The 24,282-nt window shown below is 42.3% G+C and overlaps 1 protein-coding gene and 1 long non-coding RNA gene across 6 annotated transcripts in view; one reads left to right on the forward strand and one right to left on the reverse strand.

Moving 5' to 3' along the window:
• LOC149080729 (single-stranded DNA-binding protein 3-like) overlaps positions 1 to 24,282 on the forward strand; it is a 189,831-nt gene that overhangs the window by 83,777 nt on the left and 81,772 nt on the right. The window lies entirely within an intron of this gene.
• LOC149080730 (uncharacterized) overlaps positions 23,196 to 24,282 on the reverse strand; it is a 44,462-nt gene continuing 43,375 nt past the window's right edge. The window contains exon 4 of the long non-coding RNA XR_016193379.1: positions 23,196 to 23,286. This is a non-coding gene — a long non-coding RNA (uncharacterized LOC149080730). The remainder of the gene's footprint in view (positions 23,287 to 24,282) is intronic.

The raw sequence follows: 24,282 nt of genomic DNA on the forward strand, positions 1-24,282 counted from the left end.
ATATAAAGTCAATGTTTTCCGAAATTTTCCCCTTTTCGCTATGTATACTTTACATTCACAGTAAAAGTCCGTTATAACGAGTATGGCTTATAACAGCAATACCGGTATAACGAGTGAATGTCAAAGAACTAATGCTAAAAAAAGAATCATCCGCTTATAACGACAATTTTTCCCGCGATTGTGGCGTTATTAAATACTGCTATATTTCTGGCCATAGGGTAAGTCAAATGATGATCAAAAATATTTTGACGGAATTTCAGCCGTTATTATTTTGTGTTGGAAAATTTCAAAGCGAACGTATTTGGCAACGCTATGGGTTTGTTACAATCGTGTCTGTAGTTACATATAGATTTTATGGTCTCGGATTATTTCCGTGTTTGATTGTCAACGTATGGAGCCACTAGATGTCTCTCTCTCTCTCTCTTAGTTCTTTTAAATTATGGTCATTCCATGCAAATCCTCCATTTAATTCTGTACGGAGAGTTCCGTTATTTTCTCGGAATGTTAGATTTGGAAACTATCTGCGAAAGAAAAGTTTTCAGTTCTGTTAACTATGTTGCAACTATGGATGTGTACAAATTCCATTTACGACGCCAATAGGAAAAGAAAAGGTCAATATATGCGTTTTTTTTTGTATGTCGTGGGATCGAATTTTTGATATACCTTTACTTGTTTCATTGCATAGTAAAAATCACGCTTCTCCCCCCCCCCCCCCAATAAGAACCGCTTACCGTCTTATCTTTGGTAACAAGTACAATAGCTTGCACACGTAAGTGGTGAATATTTCGGGGGGGGGGGGGGGACATGCCACACAAAACAATTATTTCTGTGGTACATTGTTTAAATATCTTCATTGTGAAATTTATTCTTCCTGAGTCACTTGGTTCTAAGAGTTCTTGGAAGCTGTTCTTCGTTCCATCATGTTTTCATGGACGATTGTTGGTTGAGGGTCGTGTACCCTGTGGTGTAGATGTTAGCATACTTGCCCGGCTTGCAAGAGGGCCTGGGTTTTAGTCTCGGTGGAGACCAGATGACTCTTTCCGAGTTCACCTCAGCATGAAATCCAGAAAATATCTGTTTCCTAGAACTCTAGCTCAGGGTAGGCGTGGACCCATGGCGATACATCGGGAGGTTCGATTTATTGTGTAAGTTCGTTGGGATCGTACCGTATGCATGGGACAGACCAATTTTTCCCCCATATTCAATTCGGCTCTTTGGAGGGTAAAATTTTTGTTGAATGTAATATTTAGTTTTGATTAAATTCAAGTCGATAAGTAAAAAAAGGCTCTTGGATGAGGGTAGGATACCACCACGGATAGGAGAATATATCGCCGAAAGATGGCGAATATGCAGGAAAAGGTTGAGGAAAAACTTACATTTATATACTCTGTATTGAGATGGTCTTTTTTCTATAAGCTCTTTTATTGCGAGATTGCCCCCCCCCCCGACTTTCATTCTTATGAATTTTCGAGAGGAGCTCTTCAAGAAAATAATGCTAGAAATAAAATGGAAGCGTGATCCAGCATTTGCTGTATGAGTTATCAATTATGAAGGTCACACATCATGAGAGGGAGAGAGAAACGTTTCCTCTTTTACGTGTTTTCGGTGGTTTCTTGGGAATTCGAGTCGGTGGCCGGAAGTTCGTATTTCCGGTTTCTTCAGAAAAAAACAAAACAATAAGATCCTTTTACGGTTCCAGTCTTTAGTTTTCTTTTATTGTTATGAAATTTTTCTTTTGCGGCCATTTTTGAAACTGATCCGTTCTGGAAATTATTTCTCTTCCCTTTGTAAAGGGGGGGGGGGGGAGAGGATTTAACGGATCTCAAACCCGTAGCTGTTCACGGACGCACCGTTCGACTCTCCCGGTGGGAAGATCGGACGATTAATAATGGCCGTGTTATCGTTTACGGCAGCGTTTCCCAAACGGGGATCTCAGACCTTTAGGGGCTCTCCGAGACATCGCTTGGGTTGTCTCAGAAATAAAGGTAGTAATAGTAGTGCTGTTTTTTTTTTTTTTAATGTTGTGAACGGCTAGGATATACAGTCGAATCCCGTTATAACGAACTCCAAGAGACCGGAGAAATCACCTTGTTATAACGAAATTTCGTTGTAAAGGAATTCCAGGTTTTTTATTGTTCCTGTGTAAACTTATGTGGGAGATTAGAAAATTTTTCGTTGAAACGAGATTTTTGCTATAACGGTGTTCGTTGAAACGAGATTTTTGCTATAACGGTATTCGTTTAAACGGGATTCGACTGTATTATATCATACATGGCCAACCAATGGCCCGCGCAGTTCAAATGTGGCCCTTGACTTCAAACTTAATTTTGTAAAAATGAACTAAGCGGTACATTTACAGATCGCTTAAGTGACCGGCGATGCAGTTCCACATCACTCAAGTGCATAGACGTACGCAGGATTTTCTCAATAGGGAAAGGGGGGTCATTTTTTTCTCTTCTCAAGGAGGAGCGGGGGGATTACGTTTTTTTTCATGCCGAATAACACTGTAATCTCGGCTCATTACGTACGCCAACGATTCAATTGGCCATCAGCGAATTCTCACATCAATTGTGTGAAGCGTGTCATATTTACAGATCACTTGTGCGACCCATGACACAATGCCAGATCACTCAAGTGGCCCGCAAAACATTCGAAAATCACTCAAGTGACCCTCGGCTCATTTACAAATCATTTGAAGTGACCGCGGCACGTTTAGAGAACACTCAAGTTACCTGCAGCGCTATTCCAAATCACTTAAGTTCGCCTTCGAAACGGTTTCAAACCAATGAAGTGGCCCGCACTCTCCTAAAGTGATGTTCCGTGGCCGCTTACGTAGCTTGGAGTAACAACTTACATTATTTGTACAGTCGACGCTCGTTATAACGACCCCACGTTGTAGTGGCCAATCCATTATAACGACCGATACGAAATGTTTTCATATAACGAGTGTACTATATGCTTTCCTTCCGATATAATGACCTCCCAATATAACGTCCGTTTCCGGTGGAACGATGGGGGTCGTTCATCGTGCGTCGACTGCATATTTCTCTATATCACCAGATCTCATCGTGTAGGCTCCCTATGGACTAAATTCGCCAATAGCTTTTTTCTCCAAGTCTTGGCAACATATTCGCCATCAATTCCAAACGTTTTATCCAATAAAAATATTATTAGTGATTGATGTGCATTTACAGCTGTCGTGTGAACCGTAATATTCGATTAAGCGGGGAACTTTAACATTGTCTCTATGAAATAGTTCTCACATAAAATGAACATTATAGCTCTTGAGAGATTTCAAAACAAGACTTTAAGAAGATACACCGGACTCCCGTGGTACGTAAGGAATGTTAACCAGGGCCGTCTTAAGAGCATCATGGGCCTCCGGGCCAAGTGATTTTTCTGAGGCCCTACCAGGTCAGTTCTCGAAAATTTCAATCAGATCTGATTTGTGAGGCCCCTGGGCCGTGACCGGGGGGGGGGGGGTTCATGCCTTAAGACGGCACTGATGTTAACATCAGACAGGATTTAGGTGTGCTTAACATCATGACCTACACCAAGAAACTAGCAAAAAAAATCTATTCGACAAATTAGCTGAATCTCTCCTTATGGTAGCAGACAAAGAGCACGGTTAAAAAGACCGAAAAACTTTCTGCACGTGCCCAGACCTGCTCTGCCAGGTCTACGAACTGTTGTGTGAAACGACTGAAAATGAAGGCACGAAGCTCTTTGTATATAAATTTAATCATATTCACTCACATAATTTCATTTACTCGCATTTAGCATTATATTAAAGATTCACATGTACATTGAATTACACACTCCTTCATAGTGTGACCATGCTTTATTTCTTCAAAAAATACCCTGGGTATCAGGTGAACGTATGTATTCACCCATCTTATTAGTTATTAATTGTCATTGCCAATTCCTGTTGCAGTAGTGCGCTTTGCAGAGTCTTGATGAAAGGGGTTTGATGGGAATTACCCATTGGAACTTCATATCACCAATTATGGTTTTCGGTCTCTATGGAAGAAATTTCGATTCCAGGGGGTTTTATTCATTTACCTTATTTCGATTAAGCGGGGCCAGCTGTATGTTTTTCCCTATTTTGTTACTGGTTTTAGTATTTCAATATTGTACTGTTACGTGAGTAACAAACATAACAGTCGAATTCATCAATACAGTAGGGCTGCAGTTTCCATTACCTGAGCATGTTTCCTTCAGTAATTGAGCTGCGTCGTTGGATTAAATAGTTGATAGAGGCTTGCAGTTTACACTATTTTCGTGATTATATATTTAAGATTTTTTTTAATGTTTTTACAAATTATTATTTTTCTTCCCGCAGCCGCCAGATCTGTTTGAATATCTATCGGCTGCGATTTCCGTTTTTGGTCTGGCTCGTTGCCCAATTGACCTCGCCACTCTTGTAAAATGAGAATTTGATGATGAATGAACGCCAACGTGACCTCCTTCCTTCTGTCCCTGCTGCTTGCAGACCTCCCCCAGCTCCCCTCCCCACTCTATCGATGGCGTGTGTTTTTGTAATTAACTGGACACCCCGCAGATCACATGACTTCCTAAGCAGCTTCTGATTGATGCGAGATTTATATATACATATGTGTATCGGTGGCGTATTTGTCAGACAGGTTGGATTGGACTTTTTCACAGTTGATTCTGAAAGCATTTCATCATCACTTTCACCTGAAAAAACGGGGGTGGAAGAAAAAAAAAATCGAGCGCAAATGCCATCATCGGTGATTGATAATCAAAACTTTATCCGCTCCCCCCTCCCTTTAACGGTTGGATTTAATTTTTTATTTTTTGTCGATAAATTTACGTTTAGGGAAACAATACGTACGCGTCCGTTTCGGTTAATACGTTTTATTCTTTTTATATAACGGCAAGGTCATTTTGTGTGGAAATTCATTCGTTGATGCCCATTAATCTTATTTTGCGAAGTGGTTTGGCTGTCGTAAACACATACACATTTTTCAACGTTATCTAGGGGTGAACCAGAATTTTTTGAAGGAAGTGTCTCATTTTTGTTGATCGACATGTAAATTGGAATCAGTATCTCGGTACTTTTAAACTGAGCACTACCCCGATCTGCCGCCTTTTATGGACAACCGCAGAGTTGCCAACTGCTACGGATTATCTGTAGTTTTTCTACGGACGGCCGCAATATGAACTACGAAGCTTCGGGAAACACTCTCAATACTACGGAAATTGATTTTAAAAAATCGGGTCTTTGAGTTTTTTTTGTGGTGTTTTACTTATTTTTATCATTATTTTTATAGCATTGCATCGATCTTTAACGATGAATTTGTATGCGCATGTTCTGAGAAGACGAATTCGGAGCCTATTTTTTTTGTCTGTGCAATCTGTGAACCCGCCGTTCTGCTCGATCCCCGTACGCGTAAAAACGCGTTTTCCGTCAAAACCGCCCCACGCTGTGGGCTGAAAACAGGGTTTTGAATGGCTCATCTTGGCTGGTCCGAACCCGGCTTCATTTGCATAGCGCATGGTCGGCTCGCGGAACCTGTGTTGGAAAGAATGTTTCGTCGTTGGAGCTCTGAAACGAAGAATACGAGATGGGGGGGGGGGTGGTGTCTAGGGTTACTACCACACATGTACCTCGTCCATATTCCCCTGCGGAATTTTTAACGAATTGGTACGTGTTGGGATTTGCATGTCCGTGTTGTGAACCTAACGTAAAGCTTGTTTCTGTGTAATGCCTGTTATAGTGCTGCCATCTACCACATATTTTTTCGAACCATGAGTGAAGTGTAATGTTTGAAGATTTTATTGTTGTAGGCCCTGTTGCTCTCTGCGGCGAGACTTTTTAATAGGGAGATCGGCTTGCATTTGCGCCTCGAAGTTGTGAACCACAGAAAACCAACTTCAGCCGACCACCATTGCGACGATGGTGGGGTTCGAACCCGGGACCTCGTGATGCGAGTCCGTCAGTATGAGCACTCGACCACCACAGCGGCGGGGTCTAGAGTTGCTAGACGTCCGTATATACGGACCACGAGGGCGTATGCAGAATGGGATTGGAACGTTGCTTCGGGAGGTCGGGGGGAGGCTCACGTGGCCTGAGCCCTTCTAGGTTCCAGTGCCATCTAGTACTGCTGTCCGTTTCTCGAGAGAATTTACTAAAAGGAGATCGGCTCACTTTTGCGCCTTGAAAAGATGAATTATTACCCATCACACCACAGTGATGGTCGACTAAAGTTGGTTTTCTGGGGTTTCTTTAACTTCGTGTCGTGAATGTGAGTCGGTCTCTCGCTTGGAAAAAGTGTCTCCGCAGAGAGCAGGTAGGCCGTCAACATGATACTAACATAAAATGAAGATTCAAGCATTTGTCTATACTTCAAAACATAGAAGACGAATGACAACACCAGCAGAACACTAAAAAAGCTTAACTCTGGCAAAATAAATACATTAGGGGCACATATACTTTCAGAACGCAGGTTCCAGCATGTACCGATTGATTAGAAATTCCTCGGAGCAATGTATGCGAGTTTCATGAACGGTAAAGTAGTAGTAATAGTGTCTGTGTAGAGTGTGTTGCTTCTCTCTCTCTCTCCCCCCCCCCCCCCCCCCCACCACCCACCGATTCGTCCAATCGCAAATCTATCCTCACACCAAGGAGCGATACCGCCAATTCAGTGAAACACTGAATGGCATTTTTCAGTATTGGTAATGGAATGGCAACGAGGTATCAGGCAAAGGTGGGTTTAACGGTGGACGCACCGTACGTATGCCTTAGGCTCCAACGTTTGATGGGCCCCGAAAAACGTAACTTTGCTCTTTTTTTCCTAATTTAAACGTCCTAATTTTCTTCTGCGCCTAGGGCCTCAATCTACCTCAATCAGCTTCTCATGAGAGGTATTGTGCTCTCAAGGGCGTAGCTAGGAGGGACTTGGGGTTCTGGTCCCCCCCCCCTCCGAAATGTGAGAAAATGACCGAAAAAAGGGAAAAAGATGGCCCCAAATCTATTGTTTTATAACTTTGGTCTTCCCCCCGCCCCGAAATAAAAGTGGTCCCCCCTGGCTACGCCCCTGGGTGCTCTACTGTATTAACAAATTACGGTCATCGTTCCAACTTATTCGGGTCGTTGGGTTGGACATCATGTGTTGTGTGTGCAGTGCCGTAACTGGCAATTCCTGTGCAAGAATTTGCATTTGAGCCACTTCTGACCCCCCCCCCCCCACTGCCCTTCCAAGTGGGCCTCGTGCGTTCGCACCTGCCTAGTTACTCCACTTCTCTGACCCCCTCGGGGTAAAAGGCTTATATCCCTCATGGGACAGATCCTGGGCCACGACTGGTCTTACAGTTACCCCACTGGTTGTGTGTGTGTATAATGTGTAGCCATAACATATTTATGCTGAGTTGAGAGTGTTTCGTTTTCGAGAATTGCTGCCATCTGACTTTCATATAGGAAGTGAAAGTTGTGGGGATGCCTGAATTTTTATGTAAGCATCGTGCTGAAGGGTCTGTCTGCTCTATAGTGAGAGACCGGCTTCGAATGTGACACTACGTTTTCTGAGTAGATTAATTTTACCAAAAATGTTCCTCAAAATATAATTTTTTTTTGTATCGTAGGTAATATCGCTGTCTCACTGATTGCGGTTGTGGGGAGGGAGGGGGGGTAACAGGACAAGTCCTTGATGCTCTTTAAGACGGCCCTGTTGCCGATACAGTAAGAGACTTGGTGAGCTTGGACCCCTTCCCCCATCAATCAGCATTGATGGGGGAAGGGGGTTCTCCCCCCCCCCCTTCTTCTCCGTCCTCGGATCTTTCTTTTGTATTATTATGATGAAATCACCGTCGCACATTTGTCGTAAGGACGGTGTAACGCAATTTAAGCAATTTTAATTTATCCCTTAATACTCTCATTTTAAATTTAATCAAAAATTCATAAAAAAACATTACTTATTAAGCGAGCAACTGGCTTTATGAACTTCAAATAATTATCAAAAAAAAATAAATGTATTAATTTGGATTAGATTGAAATATCAAATAGTTATGTTTTATTGAAAATCCCCTGTAATACTATAGCAGGATGATGATTTTTAATTGTTCACGTTCTGGCCCAGAGATGACGCTTCAACAATGGATAAATTCGTGTTATTTTTTTTATATTTTCGTAGTTCGTATCAGCCTTTCAGACACGGCGGGCTAAATTTAAACTTCCCACAAAGCCCATAGGACACCAACTTATGCAATTTAGTGTTACATGCTAATAGACGGATACCAATGGGTGCCCCGAGTGGAACAGGGACAAAAATAATTGGAGACTTTTATTAATTCTGAAGTTATTTCTTTTATTGATTATCAATTTCCTGAAGAATTTTTTCCCTAATTAAATTAGGGAAAAGTTTTTGATTAATTAATTATTTTATTGATTGTGAAATAATTTGTCTCAAGGTATTTTTTACTCTAATTCTGAAATTAGTTTTAATTTGTTTCAAAAATTATTTTGTGCATTAATTCGGAGTTTTCATCCATTTATTCCGGAATTATTTCATTCTAGAATTTTTTCGTTCTAGAATTTTTTTTTCATTTATTCTGGAATTATTTCTTTTATTCATTTATTCTGGAATTATTTCTTTTATTCATTTATTCTGGAATTATTTCTTTTATTCATTTATTCTGGAATTATTTCTTTTATTCATTTATTCTGGAATTATTTCTTTTATTCATTTATTCTGGAATTATTTCTTTTATTCATTTATTCTGGAATTATTTCTTTCATTCATTCTAGAATTTATCGTTTTTAAATGTTTTCAACCATTTCCTGAAATGATCGATTTGCCCCGACAAAGAGCCTAGCTCCAAGGGCCAAATGTGACCGTCGGGCAATGTGTTGAAGACCTCTGGTTTAACCTAAGTGCATTATCCTTTATCAATTTGGCTCTTCTCTGCCCATGTGGCCAGTTGACGTGTGTCTGAAGTTTGCTGAATTACAACACCCGATGTCTGGCAGAGAAATCATGAATTGACGAATGGTGAGACACGAATTAAAAACGGTATTGTGAAGGTAGCGTGGTGTTTTCTTCAACTTACATAGATTTTATTATCTGAAGCGCGTAAAGAGGGAGTTTTTATCTATCTTAATACGAGTTAAGCACCAGGTTCAGGTCAGAGGTATTTGTTTCCACCCCACCCTGATTCTCTCTATTTTTTTTTCTCTGAAAAGATATCTTTTAAAGGCCTCCTTTTTGTGTGAAGGAAGATCTTTCTTTATTTTGTACCTCGAAAGCACCTGAGGCCAAAAGGAGGGAACCGGAGGTGTGTGTGAGATGGGTGAAGGGTGGTTGGTTGAACTATCATTCCATTATTGACTTGCCCCTACTGCTTTTTTTTTTTTTTGGTATTCCACGACGACCGGTTCAGACACCAGGCAGCAGCAACATCCAAGCATAGACCCTAGCAGATCTTGCTCTGCTTTGCTCACCTCGTCGCAGTAGTGTGCTGCTCAGTTCAGGTAGGCTTCTTTACCGTCGACTTCCCCCCACCTTTTTTATTCCATACCGCAGGTAGGCAGACCGTTCACCCAATAGCTTTGCCTCCTCCTCCTCCTCTTCGTGTCAGGTGCACCGCCGAAAGCTCTAGGAGTCAAAGGTCAAGGTGAACTGGTCACCGCCCTCCCCTTCGTCCGTGTATGATTATTGTATATACAAGTATCTGTGGTGTCCCTTTTCAATATTTTTCTGCTTCTTCTCTTGAATAAATTGTCTTTGGATGGGCCCCTGATAGGTAGAGGGAGAAAGAGACTGGTGTTGACAAGGTCGTGTGCCGTGATCGCTTTCAAGAATGTGAATGTTCGGAGATAACTGTGTGATGTGCCGTGTAATTTGTAGGAGCACGTGCGAGAGATTGAAAAGAAAAATGGGGGTTTCTCGACTTGGGTGTCGCGGACTCCGCTGAGATTTGTAAGATACGAGGCAGCAACAGAGAGAGATGGCTTTGGGGACCTCCTACAATTTAGCTCAATTTTTTCTTGTCCGGAATTTTTTCCCCTTTAAGTTCACCTCTAAATGAAGGATGGCCCTTCCACCAGTGCCTGGTTCTCGCGTGAGCAAACGGGTTATGTGCTCAAGGCCGACAAATTTTTAAAGGACCCCAAAATTGGCCTTTTCTTAGAAAATTGAAAACGTGGAATTTATTTTGGTAATAATTATGCATATTTTTGTTACATGATGATACTCTGTAGAGAAATCACAAATCATCCCCAAAGAGAAGCTTGTATGAATAGCAAAAAAAATTCATGTTAGCCCAGAGCCCCAAACTCATGAGGGAACAAACAGTTCCTACCTCTCTCATAGAGGTTTGACTGTACTTAAGGATTCGTGGAACTATCGGTGTAATATTTTTATGGGTTAAAATTTCGCAATACCCATGATTATTTTTATTATGTAAGACCCAGAGATTACTCATCATAATCGATAGAAAGGATCGGAGTGATTCAGGCATGGCGCATAACATTGGAGCCGCACTCCTCTATAGTAAATTCTTAGTTGGGAAAAGAAATAAGTTCATTCTAAGCAGACCCCCCTTCTCCATAGGGCATAGCATACATGCTCAATCCATATCCCGCGAGCCAAATGTGGCCCGTGGCACATTTCCCTATTAATAAGTTACTTCAGTAACTCGCAGCACATTTCCATATTACTTCAGTAACTCGCAGCACATTTCGAGATGCCATAATTTAGGCTGCAAACGGCACATATACAGGTCACTTGAGCGACTCCAAGCATACATCTGCAAATCAATTAAGTGACCCACGGCACACCTCCAGTTCACTTGATGTCTTTCTTATTACTTTTGCAGATTACTTGAGTGGCTGGCGACACCTATTCAAATCACTTAAGTGGCTCGCAACTCACTTACATTCACTTAATCACTTAAGTGACAAACTCTTGGCACATTTTCGGATTATTTAAATAACTCGAAGAACATTCCCAGGTCACTTATTGCAAATTGGCCGCTGTACATTTCCAGATCACTCAAGCGGCCCGCGGCATACTTTCAGATCACCTGAGTGACTCACGGCGAATTTCCAGAACTCTCAAGCGACCCGCGGCGCTTTTCTGGATTACTCATGACTTGCGGCACATTTTTAGATCACCCGAGTGGCGATGCGCTTATAGGAGGAGGGAGAAAAATCGGAAGAGAACCGTTCGCGGCCCGATATGACTGGAGTCGGTGCCTGGTGGTTGACAAGAGCTTTCGTAGGGCCCTCTAAATTATGGCTTTTAAAGTTAAACTACATACACTAACAAACCTCTCCATAAAGGAAACCCATGGGACCGAAAAATGTATCCACTGACAGGAAGCGTCCGTTAATCGCTAGTAAAATGTATTGAACCCCCGTGACATAATTTAAAAAAGTCCGTTAATTGGAAGTGTTCGCTGAAGAGTGTCCGTTTTTGGAGGTTCCACTGTATCTTCACTGACTAACCAAAAAACTTTTAAGGTCCTTTATGCTTGCTTTTTCCCATGGCCCCTCACAGAGCCTTTGCGATAGAAGGAAGTGCTCTCTCGCCTCGAGAGTCAGTGTCAAAGAGGGGTTTCACAGTTTACAGTTGGCCCGCTCCAGCATGTAATAATACCCGGTTAAGCGGGGCTATCCCATTATGCGGAAACAGTTTAATTGCTCAGTGTAGGTATATTGGAAACTGATGAAGGATAAATATTAATAAAAAGCTTCTGGAATATAAATAGGATTATGAAATGAAAACTGCATTCAATTAGAACGACCAAATGCCTAAGATCTTCAGACAACTTTCATACTTTTAGGCCTGCTTTCGCAGTTTTTTTCCAAGTCAACTTATTTACCATTAATTTAAAACGTTTTACCCAATAGAAATACTATCTACATAGTGGTTAATGTATATGTACAGCTGCAGTGTTGATAGAACATTCGATCAAACAGATTGTGAAAAATTTTTTAGTCCAAAAAATTTTGGTAGTGGGGTATCCATTCATCCGGTGCCCGATTATGCAGGGCCGACTGTCTATGAAATGACATGGGTAAGTATATTGTTCTCTCGCTCCCTTAACCCTTTAAGCTCAAACGATGGTGCGGGTGAAATACTTAACAAGCATTCATGTTTTCAATGTAACCCGGTTTTAAAGGGTTATATGCTAGTTGTCTCTTTACGAAAGAAATTACTGACTACGGCCCTGGAATCAAAGTCGGGCCACATGTGTGCTTGTATTGTTATTGTAGTTTTTATTGGCATTTACCGGTGTTTGACACGTCGGAATCGAACGAAATACGTGGTCCTTCATTGTTATCCACATGATTAACATGTTAACCTTTTCAAGTCCCGGGGTGGCCAACAAAAAAAAAAAAAAAATCAACATTCGGGTTGTCAGAATGCTCGGCTCGTTAGGTGATGATTTTCATTTGGTTGTAACATCTCACACACATTTATCCCAGAGAATCAACGGATCCCCCGTGAAAGGAAGGACTTCCACAAAGAACTTCTTTTCAATGCGGTGCCGGAGGACCCCCACCATCCACTTCTCTCACTTACTCACTGTGCGGTAGTAGATTCAGCAATAATAAGCAGCACATCATTGGGCATTGGAACTGGCTGTTGTGGGGGAGGGATAGCAATAGATCCAATAGCCCGAGGGGGGGGGGAAAGGGAGAGAAAGAGAGAATTGTTGGAAGTGATGGGAGGCGAACCCCGCCCGCATTCGACCTTGAACTGATGTTCCTTTTCCCTCCGTCCCTCCCTCGTCAAGAGTATTCACTCTCTTGCCGTCCCCCCTCTCTTACCTCCCTCTCGCAGGGAGAATCACCGCCGACGATTTCTCCCTCCTCCTCCTCCTCTTCTACTGTGATCAGGGGTTACCGGATGCGTTCCCCCCCCCTCCTGTACTTTCTGTTCGTTATTTCGTCGGAATCGGTCGCCAACTTGGCGTGTTTTAGGGTCTGGTCACGTACACAAACATCAGGGTTGTTTCTCGTGTTTCCCCCCCCCCCCACTAAAGGGAGGGCTGTTTATTGAAACAGATCATAGAAAAGTGAAGATGATGGTGATCGCGTAAGAAAGGGAAGAAACAGGATTTTTTTTAGTGGTGGGGGGAGTGAACACAAGGTTAAAAACCTTAAATGGTTACAAAATTTGTTGTGTGTTTATAATTTTTTGCCGCTTATTATAATCACAGATAATGCTATCATACGGATCACTGCAAAGAACGTAACTTACCAATATCACGATATGAAATGATTCGGTTGCCGGGACTTCAGTTAATGTTTCCCCCCGTCCAGTTTTTTTTTTGCGCGTTCTGAAGCTGGGGTTTTACCCACGGGCCTTCAACGCATGGCCCGCTGGCCACATTTGGCCCTCGGAGCTGCGCTTTGAATTCCGCTTCGATATTGGAATATGCTGTTCAAATTGCATCAATTAAGGATATTGCAAGAGATTTTTTTAAATACATCAACACTGGACGGACAAGTGCCCTCAATTGAGGACAGCAAAATCTGACGACACATTTGAAAATGCAGTTGAATGAAACGAAATTCAATTGTGTCAGTTATTCACATCAAAGTGTAATGTAAATAATCAATGGAAAAAGAATCACTTGCATGAAAACAGCAATATAATGCCGATAACAAAATTACCCACCTATATAATACATTTTTACATAATTTTATATAATACAGTCGATTCCCATTTTAACGGATAGCGAAAAAATCTCGTTTTAACGAAAACTTTTCTAATCCCCAGATAGGAACAATGTAAAAATCTGGAATTCCTCTATAACGGAATTCCGTTATTATGAAGTGATTTCTCCGGTCTCTGGGAGTTTTTTTTAACGAGATTCGACTGTAAATTTCACCAACTTCAACAGTTCATTTTTAAACCAGAAAAATGACTTCTCTCGATAATTTTTTCGACGCCAATTTTTTTGAGTGGCGTTGTCATCTACACGTGCTAAGATGTACGTCTAGCTGCAAGGCTAAAATGTTATGAAAAGCCAAATATCCTCGCCGTACTCAAATGAGTACGGTGGGTACAAATGGATCAGTTCTAGAATTAATTGAAAGAAAATTTTCAGAATTCAATGAAAAATATGAATTTATTTCTCTCATTGATTTATATGCTCTTAATTTGTGATATGGAAATTATTTCACAATTAATAAATGAATAATTGCATAATTATTGAAAAGAAATGATTTCAAGACTATATCGAGAATAAAATTCATTTCACATTTATTGAAATAAATAATTAAGGAATCATTGAAAGTGACTCCAGATTAAAAATAATCAAACAATTTAATTAAACTTTTCCGGAATTCGGGAAAAAAAAATAATTTCAGAATGAATAGAAGTCTTCAATTATATTTGCTCCCATACGGGGTCCCTTCTATTAAGATGTTACAGTAAATTACAGAACTGAACAGAAGGACTGACGACACAGCCAAGGCCGATTTACTGCCTTTTACCCCCGAAGGGGTGGGCTGAGGCGGTGAAATAGCCACCATCACCCGCCACGGGACCCAGACGCGACCGACTTCTAAAGGGCTCCCGAAAAACCAAAACTTCACACTTTTTTCTAATTTTATGGGGGGGGGGCAATATTTTCTTTTGCGTCCGGGGCCTCGACCGACTTTAATCCGCCACAGAACGGAACTTCAATTCAATTCGCCGACAATAGCCCCGGCAAATCGTCTGAGGACAATTTACTCCGAATCCCCTTTCGGGGGGGGGGGGGGGGGAGCTAATGCGGGCTTTTTTTTATTCTATATAAAGAATATTTACAGAAAAATACAAAATATATACATGATATACAAAAAGGCGCGATGCAGCTACGTAAATAAACAGTATTTATACATATCATTTAAAGTCCGTGTCACTGTTTGTCCCGAGGGTCTCTGGGACCGTGTCATGGTCGCGCCCTTGTTGTTCTGTGTGTGTCTTCTTGCCGCTAGTCTGCTGAAGTCTGGTCGTCCGTATCTATTCTTCTCCTGTACTGAATCCTACGGACGGGACCCCATGGGCATCCGGCAATAACCACCACAACCCATCAGTGAAGAGTCTCGGGGCCCGGAGCGCCAGCGGGAGCTCCCGAGAGAGCCACCTCCACCACTCCGGGTCTTGAGAGGCCACCAGTCCTCCAGCGTCCACAGCTCCAACTCGTCAGCATCCATCACCCGTCGGGGTAAACACAGGGACTCCCCAGCCTACCGCCCCGAATAGGTCGAATAGTAAATTATAGAGTAAGGTACTTTTGAAAACCCCACAACTAAACTTAATATTTTTTTCTTGTAAGGTATCGTTATCATGCTATCATTTCCGTACTTAATGTCAGTGGCGGATTAAGGGGCCTTGGGCACAAAAGAAAATATTGGGCTCCTTAAATTAGAAAAAAATGTGAAGTTTGGGTTTTTGAGGCCCTTTTGGAAGTCGGGACCCCGCGCTCGCCTGCCGTTAAATCCGCCTCTGCTTAATGTCGTCATCTGTCCTAGTATTCGCTTTGATCCATCTACGTGAAGAACTTCTGCAATGACCTCCATATAATGAGGGCGAATTTTTATAGTGGGAGAAAGCCCTTTCCTTCAGTTAACCAGATTCAAATTTCTTCGCTGAGAAATTTTCGCAAGGGATGTATGAAACGTGTACATTTAAAAAAATCAATTCGTGATAGACCAGCGTATTCCCAAAGTGTGCATCGCGGCTGCTTGGGGTGTTACGGGAAGCTGGCGAAAATCATTCGTGCCTGTTCTCATGGCTCCCACAAAGATGGGGCGGACAGGGCTGAAGTCCTGCTGCCCGAGACAATTATCGTAATTTTTTTTTTTTAATTTCCAAATTCATTAGAAGGGCCCTTGAAAAGTCTGCCTTAGGAGCCACGCCGAAGATCTCAACCTATGGACCCTACTGAGCCATGCCTATATAGTGACTTTATTAAACTATTCTGGAGAGCCACGGATGCATGTTGATAAGAGCAAGGGAGCTGCGGGAGAATAAAAGTTTGAGAACCATTGTATTTGCAGTCCCCTTCTTTTGCCTCGCAGTGGCTGAACAACAAAAAATGCAGGATTCCAGTTCAAAGGTTAAAAAAACTTATATTTTTGAATAGAAGAAAGGAAAAAAAAAAGTGGAATGATTTTGAACATTTTGCTACCAATTATGTGAGAAGGAAAAACAGTCGTCCCGTTTTTCCAATTCTTTTTGGATGTTATAAGGGGCGGCTCGAGCTTACCTACCGCCCGGAAGCGAAGCTTCATATGCAGACCCTGGTGGGAAGCTGGCAGGGCTTCAGTCAAGGGACCTCTGGATAAACCTGATTTTTTTTTTTTTTCAGAGGAAAGCCGCACACCATTGTTTACCGTGCAAAATGATCGTGGCCATACGTCCCACTTTTGAAGCAGATTGTTCTGCTTTTTGTGATCCAGAATTATTTTACCGTTCTTAATAATGCCACAGACAACAGGTAATTTAATCTTTTAAACAGCGCTTAATTTGGGAAGTTACTTTTATTAAGAAATTTATTTCAAAGAAATTTTGGAGTCTTAACTAAAGTCTACGCTGCCGTTCCTTACAACCCTGCCTCCCGGGTGCACCGCACCCATTGCAGCCTCGCTTAAGCCGCCTCGGATATAGTTATCATTCAGTTATTGCTATCAGAAACCCATGTGATCCCGAAAAGATGTGTGGAATGTAACAATAACCAATTGACAATTGTATTGAAAAAAAAAAATCCCGGTTGTAAAAAAGATGACCATATGTCCCGCTTGGTCGAACGAGACGAATGGCATACTTTTTTCCCTCTTTCAGTTGTTCTAAGCCCGGATTTTTTCCTCGTTTAAGCTGAAATAAATTCCCTTATATATATGTATTATATGTATGTATTAATAAATTGCGAAGAATTAGAATGGAACTGTCTAATGTGCATTACGAATTACAATATTTTTTATAATGTACGGTACATTCCATAGTTATCGTGAAAGTCATCCGGCCAAGGAACTATGAATGTGGTCAGTTGAAAAAAACGGACGCGAGCTGAATAAAGGGACTTTTCTGAAATCATGCACATGCCTTCAATCCGTTGCAAAGGCAGCGCTTACATGTACATGGGAATCATCATAGCGGCTATTACGGTCCGATTAAGGACATTGTGAAATGAGTACAGAGCCTTCTGATCTCCTGCATGGTCTTGCAGATTGATAACGATAACTCACTTGGGTAAAACATGAGTAAAACTAAGGTTCAACCTTTGCTTCAAAATATGAAGAGAATGAAATATCGATGCAAAAAAAAAAAAAGATTACATAAATCAAAAGTCCCGATAACTTGAACGAACTTTTTCCTGTTCTATGATATCGGTCCGTTTCGTACTTAGTGAACGTGATAACAATACCCGAATGATAACATTATGACGTCGACTATATTTTTTTTGGTGGGGAAAGGGGGTGATATACACTCATGTCCATAAATTAAGGATAACGCCAGCTCCGGCAAATAAAGGTTCAGAAACAAAACAAACGTTACTTATGCATAAAGCCCATTTATTAAACAAAAGATAAAGAACAAAAACGATGGTGTATGTATGATACCATTCATAAAAACTACGATTTTTGCTCCCTGGAGCAAAAAATATCTCCTTTACAAAAACTTTCTATTACATGATTGGTATGATGGTTAATACATTGTATGTCTCCCATGCGATGAAATACAGTCCGTACAACGCCTAGGCATGCTGAGTATCAAATTATCGATCTGATCTTGGGGAAGATCACTCCACTCAGCAAGCAATGCTCTCCGAAGTTCCGGTACACATGTAGGAGGTGGTTGACGGGCTGCAACTCGTCGGTCAAGCATGTCCCACACATGCTCTATCGGATTCAAGTCAGGTGAGAATGATGGCCATTCCATACGGGTTATATCCTCAGATTCAAGGCATTCGTTTACGATGTTTGCTTGGTGAGGATGGGCGTTGTCATCCATAAACACAAATTCTGCGCCCATGGCACCCCTAAACAAACGTACATGTTGTTCCAGAATGATGTCCCGATAAATCTGGGCTTTTATGGTTCTGGTTCGAACATGCAGATCTGTCCTGGAACCCAGTATAATTCCACCCCAAACGAGCAATGCTGCACCACCGTAACGGTGTCGTTCAATGATGTTGTCTTGGTGGTAACGGGTACCTGGCGTTCTCCATATGAAAGTCAGACGTGAATCAGACTGCAAGCTAAACCTGGACTCGTCGGAAAACATCACACAAGCCCACTGTGACGATGTCCACATTGCATGTTCTCTACTCCAGGCTAATCGCTGCCGACAGTGAGTTGCCGTGAGCGGAACACATCTGACAGGCCTGCGAGCATATAGACCAATATCTCCCAAACGTCTGTACACGGTTTGCCTTGAAACTGTGGTGCCCGTGGCTGCAGATAGCTGACGAGACAGGTCGGATGCTGTGCTCCGTCTGCTTCTTTTGGCAGTTACTGCTAAATACCGGTCTTCATTCGGCGTTGTAACTCGGGGGCGACCTGTACTGTAACGTCTACTGACATTTCCGTTGTCTTGGAATCGTTGCCAAAGCCTAGAGATGACACTTTGGGCAATTCCAAGTTTCTCGGATACTTCCATCTGAGTACGCCCACATTCCAGGCGGCCGATAATTCTACCACGTAAAAAATCATCCACATGCGTCCTCTGTGTCATAACTATTCGCTTATGACACTGAGCGCCTTACAGAACTTTTGTGAACAATTTTACTTCTTTACCACAATTCCTTATTATACCCCCCCCCCCCTTACACTCTCGTCATTGTGACGTACTATCGGCATCATCTGGTGGCTTCCTGAAATTTGCATATCATACTTGCAGATGCGTGTGATAATTCTACAAGTGAAATTTTTACTTTAGATTTCGATTTCCGTGTGATTCTGAATTATCCTTAATTTATGGGCATGAGTGTAAATGGCAGTTCGAAATCGATGCGACTTGTTTATTTTCGCGGTCATGTCCGAAATTCGTTGGCTTGACCCCCCCCCCCCTCCCTCTTTCTAGTGGAAGGCCATTATGAAAACAGGATCGCGCTCTCGTAGCTAATTAGAATGAAATTAATGAGTTTTTCATGTACGAGACCGTCCAGTGTGTTTAGCGTTTTCTGACGGGGGAACCCCACCGCTCCCGAACTATGGTTCTTGTTGTGATTAATTAGATAATGAATCGCTTCCATAACCGTTTTCAATTTTTACTTTGCCAGATTTGATGGATGACTTGTTGCTCTGGCAAGGTGAGCGAGTGGCAAGTAACTCATGTATCGTTTCAGCCGAAATTAGTATTAATTGTTGGACCACATGCGGTATAAGGGAACTAATTATGAGAGCGTAGAGGTGTCGCCATCTGTTTTCTGCTGGAGAAAGTCGAGCACGGCAAGTGCAACATAACTGCGGGAGGATTTTAGCCGCTTTGGGAATGAGTTAATGCAGTGTTTCTTGACATTTTTTTAGTTCATGGCTCCCTTCGGACCTTATTTTCCTCTCATGGCCGGTCTTTATTTGCACCCCCTCCCCCAGGAGCAATACCCGTTTATTTTGGTCAAAACTAAATTTGTAATGAACACGAATTTTATAAGTAAATTTAGATCCATGTGCCATGCGTGGATCCATTGCGGGGATGATCATCCCTCCCCCAAGGGCCAAATTATGCGGCAAAGATTTTTCTATCCTGGGAGAATCATACGAACCTACACGATAAATCTCCTCCTGCAGCCATGACACCTTCAATAAGCACAATGCTCAATCTAAAAAATCTCAACCAGATCTCATTATCATGAGCTTTTCCCCCCAAACACTCGTGGCCCCATAGGGCCATATCTGGGTGGGCCCATGCGTTTAGACCATAGTTTTCCAAACTTTTTTGTTCCATCGCCCTCTTCTTCAGATATTTTTCTCTCTCATCCCCCCCCCCCCCCCCACCAACTCAAACAAGCCCATAGAATCCAATGGTATAACCGTAGCTTCCATCGCCCCCTGGACTATTACATCGCCCACTTTGGGAAACACTGGTTTAGACGGTACTGCCCTTTGCAGGGCCGGAACTGGGGAGGCAGTTTTTCCAGGTTTCAATATCTGTGGCAAAATTATGGCAGCAAATTTAGTTCTGTCCTTCCCCGACAGGAATGGCCCCTGTTCTTAGTAATGGCCCTGCCACTTGCCCAAATATCTGATGATCCAAATATCCCCCACCCGCTCTATAAGTCACCTTTGTTTCATTCTAATTTACGCTGTGTTTCAAAACCCATCACCGGCAGGACCCCTTAGCAACTTCTTATAGACCTACGTTCGGTTGACCACCTTTTTTTTTTTTTTTTTTAATTATTCATTAGAAAATTATCTTGCTTCAAAAGATATTTAGTGTATTTATTAGCAGTGGTAAAAAATGCCGAACCTCGTCGGATTTTTTGTTTTCTCTAATAGCCATTCATCAGTTACCTGTATCGTTGCCGAGGGCATACTTAAGTGTGGTTGAAGGGTGGGGGGGGGGGGGAGAAGATTTACTTCAGAACCTGTTAGGGGGCCCCCAATGAGAATGAGAATCACTCAGAAAGCTTGTAAAATAGACGTGGGGAAAGTCAAGAGAGAAAGAAAGAGACAGTTACCGCCCAGTGATTTTGGCTCTATCTCCCCCACACTGTCTCACTCGCATAGGAATGTGGTAGTAGGTACCAACCACCGCCACAACGCAGCATCCGGCTGCGATCCCTTCCACAACAACGGCCAACGAATTTTCGAGGAAAAAGCTGCAAAAAAATAAAATAAGTATATCGTACGCTGTATGCATAATTTGCCCCGAAGCCGCTTTCGTTGGCGGAGGAGGACGACGAGAAACAATGGTTGAAGAATGGTGACACAATTCTTTGGTGGTGAGAAGGTTACCACCTTTTGGCACGTTATCTCATTCGGCCTGTCATCCATCTAATTGTGAGCCTCTATTGCAAGGGGGTGGGGGTAAAAAGGGGGGCGTTCAAACCTTTTCCCAGTCGCGAGCCCCGCGGTGTCTATAAATTCTACAGAACTTGCCATTCTTGTGCCAACTCCAACCAGCTAATCTTTGGATGCTACTTGAATGGTGTGTGAATTAAACCCCCCCCCCCCACCTCGAGAAAACCTGCGCACAGTGTTGATTACGACGGTGCTCGCGAGCAATAGGCTGTAGAAAATGATGGGATAACATTTATGCATGTTAGTTGAATGAAGTATGAATTCTAGTGGAATGCTGTTGAAAAAACAGTTATGTGCTCGATGAGAGAGAGAGACACAGAGAGAGTGTGTCCAGTTGCGTGTGCTATGACTGTTGCATATCTTTTAACAGCCCCCTCCCCTTTACTCAGATTCTTTCGTGCGTCTAATTTTTTTTTGATGAATTTAATAATTTATATAATTAAAAATTACATCACTCCTGATAATTTATTATGTAAAACAGCGGTTCTCAACCTTTTTTTGACTCGCGAGCCCTTTTCAGTACATAATTTTTATATCAGAGTTCCTGTTTGACTCGAGGAGCCCTTTTCGTATAATTTTTATGGCGGTACCCTTGTAGCCCTCTTTTTTTTTTTTTTCATTTATCAATCAAACTTACTTATTTTTTTTTATTTTCTTTGAGTCACCGCGGAGCCCCTGGGAAGTGCACACGGCTCCGCGGAGCACTGGTTGAGAACCGCTGGTGTAAAATAATCTGGGATTGGATTGGAGACTTTGTCAGCTTCCCCCCTATGTTGTGGGTCGTGGGCATAGAGTAGTAATAGTAACAGTGTATCTTTAGTCTATTGTCTTGGGTATGACCTCCAGAAAGGCAACGCAGACAGGGTCCGAAGCGAGTCTTTTGTTTATTCATATTTACTGGGGGGGGGGGCCGTCAAAGTTCCCTGCCTGGGAAGCCCTGCTGCAGGATGTGAGGGCCACGTCGTGCGCATCTTTGTTCAGACACGTCGTTGGAAAATTTTGCCCTTTTGTGGTATTTGTAACCTTCAGTTATGTTGCTGGTGGCGGGTCCTCAACCGATTTTGTGTCGTGAACGCCGTCTTTGCCAATCGCCGACGCACCCATAAGTCTGAAACATACTGAAATGGTGGTAATGCTACTCCTGGGAAACAACTAGAATGGCAAGTCGATAGATGTCGCCGCCAATGCAGAATCAGGTATCTTGCCCCCCCTCCTCGGGGGGGGGGGGAACTTCAGGGATGGATGAGCTGCTCACGTGTTAACAAGTTCAACATGCCGGGCATATGCGATGACAAAGGTTCAAGTAATTTCTTGTTGAAATGTGATTTTGTTTTGAGGTGCCGTCTTAACGCATGGGTCAACCCGGGCATGACCCACACCTTCTACGGCACCTTCTGAAAGCCTCCGCACGAAGCTCTGACGTCACTGAAGTCGCCCATTTCACCTGTAGCCATTGGATATAGCCGTCCGACGTATGCGAAATCTTTACTTTTTTTTGCAATATACCAAATGACTAGATGAAATGGACGACTTCAGTAACGTCACGAGCTTCGCGCGGAGGCTTTTTGCTATAGAAGGTATTGGCATGACCCGAACGCTTCAGGTGTATAGGAGGCCTCGTCATAATGGGATTTGGTGCGATGATTTTTTAAGAATAACTATGAAAATTGGCAGGCAAGTACTCAATTTAGGTAGGGTGCCTCAGAACATCACTATGCCCGGGTGAGGGGATTGGGCCATGATGCTGTTAAGGTGGCCCTGTTTGTTTCTTGTCTTGTATCGAAATTAAAAGTTATTATTGATCGTTAAGTTCCTCCCCTTTGGTCAGCATCTTTCAAGGAGTCGATACGGTCTTTGTAAAATTCTGAAAGAGCGCATCAAGATTCATCAGGCTGGAGCCCCGTGAGCCTACCCCATGTGGAGGCCATGACGTCATTCACAGTAAATTCGGCGACGGCTATTATTTCAACGGGTAATGATGTCTCGTTAATTTCGTGCGTGACCGTATTTGAAGGCAAAGTACAACAACGCTACTTTTCCCTTTATTCCGCTCCCACCACCGAAATCGATCCATCAGTTAATTTAACAACATCGTGTTTTCGTTAAAATTGGAACCATATCCGCGGGTGTGACGGTGCAAATATAGATGTGCCTCTTCGTGATAGGAATCATCGCTCGCTACCGTGCGTTCTTTTCCAATGGCCGTTCTACTCAACTCGTTTCCCCTCAACCAAACAAGAACTTGAGTGACAGGATAGCACGTGTATCTGGGATACCAAAAGCCGCGACGTGATCGCCATCTATCGAGAGAAAGGAGAAAAAAAAGCGGATCAATGATTCGGAATACATAAAATAAAATGAATTTTCTTTTCAAGATTTTGCAGCAATAAATATTTTTATTTATTTCTCCTAAAAAATATTTCGTAGCATTTAGACGTATTGAACAATATTTCAAAAAACATTTTTTAAATAAAAATTTTTTTTGAAACGGGCACCGATGTGAAGTGAAGAAGGGTTCTTTGCATTAACGGTCACGGCCAAAACTTCGTTTGATAGCTTACGAACGTTTATAATTTGTTTCATGTTCCTTAGCTTTTTCTCAAGCCGATTTGCGACACCGACAGGCTCGCTTGAAGTCTGTCGGTGCAATGAGCTGTGTTTGGTAGTCTACGATTCGGTGAGAAAATTATAACTAGATTTTCTTTCTTTTTTTTTTAAATAACTCTGCAGTTTACCAATTCCATTGCAATATTCCGCAGGCAAAAATTTGAATCCACGCCAACCAGGGCCGTAGCGTACCCTCTCGGGGACCCCGGGGTAGACATTTCCTTGTTGACCCTTCAAAAGGGGGAAAAAATATGCAAATTAAGTGTACATTTTTTGTGGGGCTGTATTTGACTCAGTGCCCCAACCTAGTTTTACATCCCTGATACCAACCCTTTTAGCGGCTCAGTAGAAATCGCCAAACCCCGTTCAAAATGCCATATTTTTGTTTTAATGAAGTGGGCTGGCTATCTTTAGATTTTCAGCAGGTAACAAACTAAGGGGTCCGGGGAAAAGTGTTCCATTGAGGAGTTTACAAAATATTTGAGTTTGTCAATACTAAAATAAGAGGCTTTTATAGAGGCGAGATATCTCGTCAATGAAAGTGTTGAAAATGAGCTTGGGAAAACAATATAATACAGTTCTTGGTAAAACCCAATTTCCAGGGGTCGACATGACGACTATTTCTGAATTGGAGTCCGAGGACAACACATCGGAAATTGTGTTTTGCTTGTCAACTAACGCGAAAGTTG

The sequence above is a fragment of the Pholcus phalangioides genome, unplaced genomic scaffold (genome assembly GCF_987345545.1).
Source record: "Pholcus phalangioides strain wild (caught in Gottingen) unplaced genomic scaffold, Ppha-v1.0 ptg000010l_1, whole genome shotgun sequence".
In the NCBI taxonomy this organism is placed as follows: domain Eukaryota; kingdom Metazoa; phylum Arthropoda; class Arachnida; order Araneae; family Pholcidae; genus Pholcus; species Pholcus phalangioides.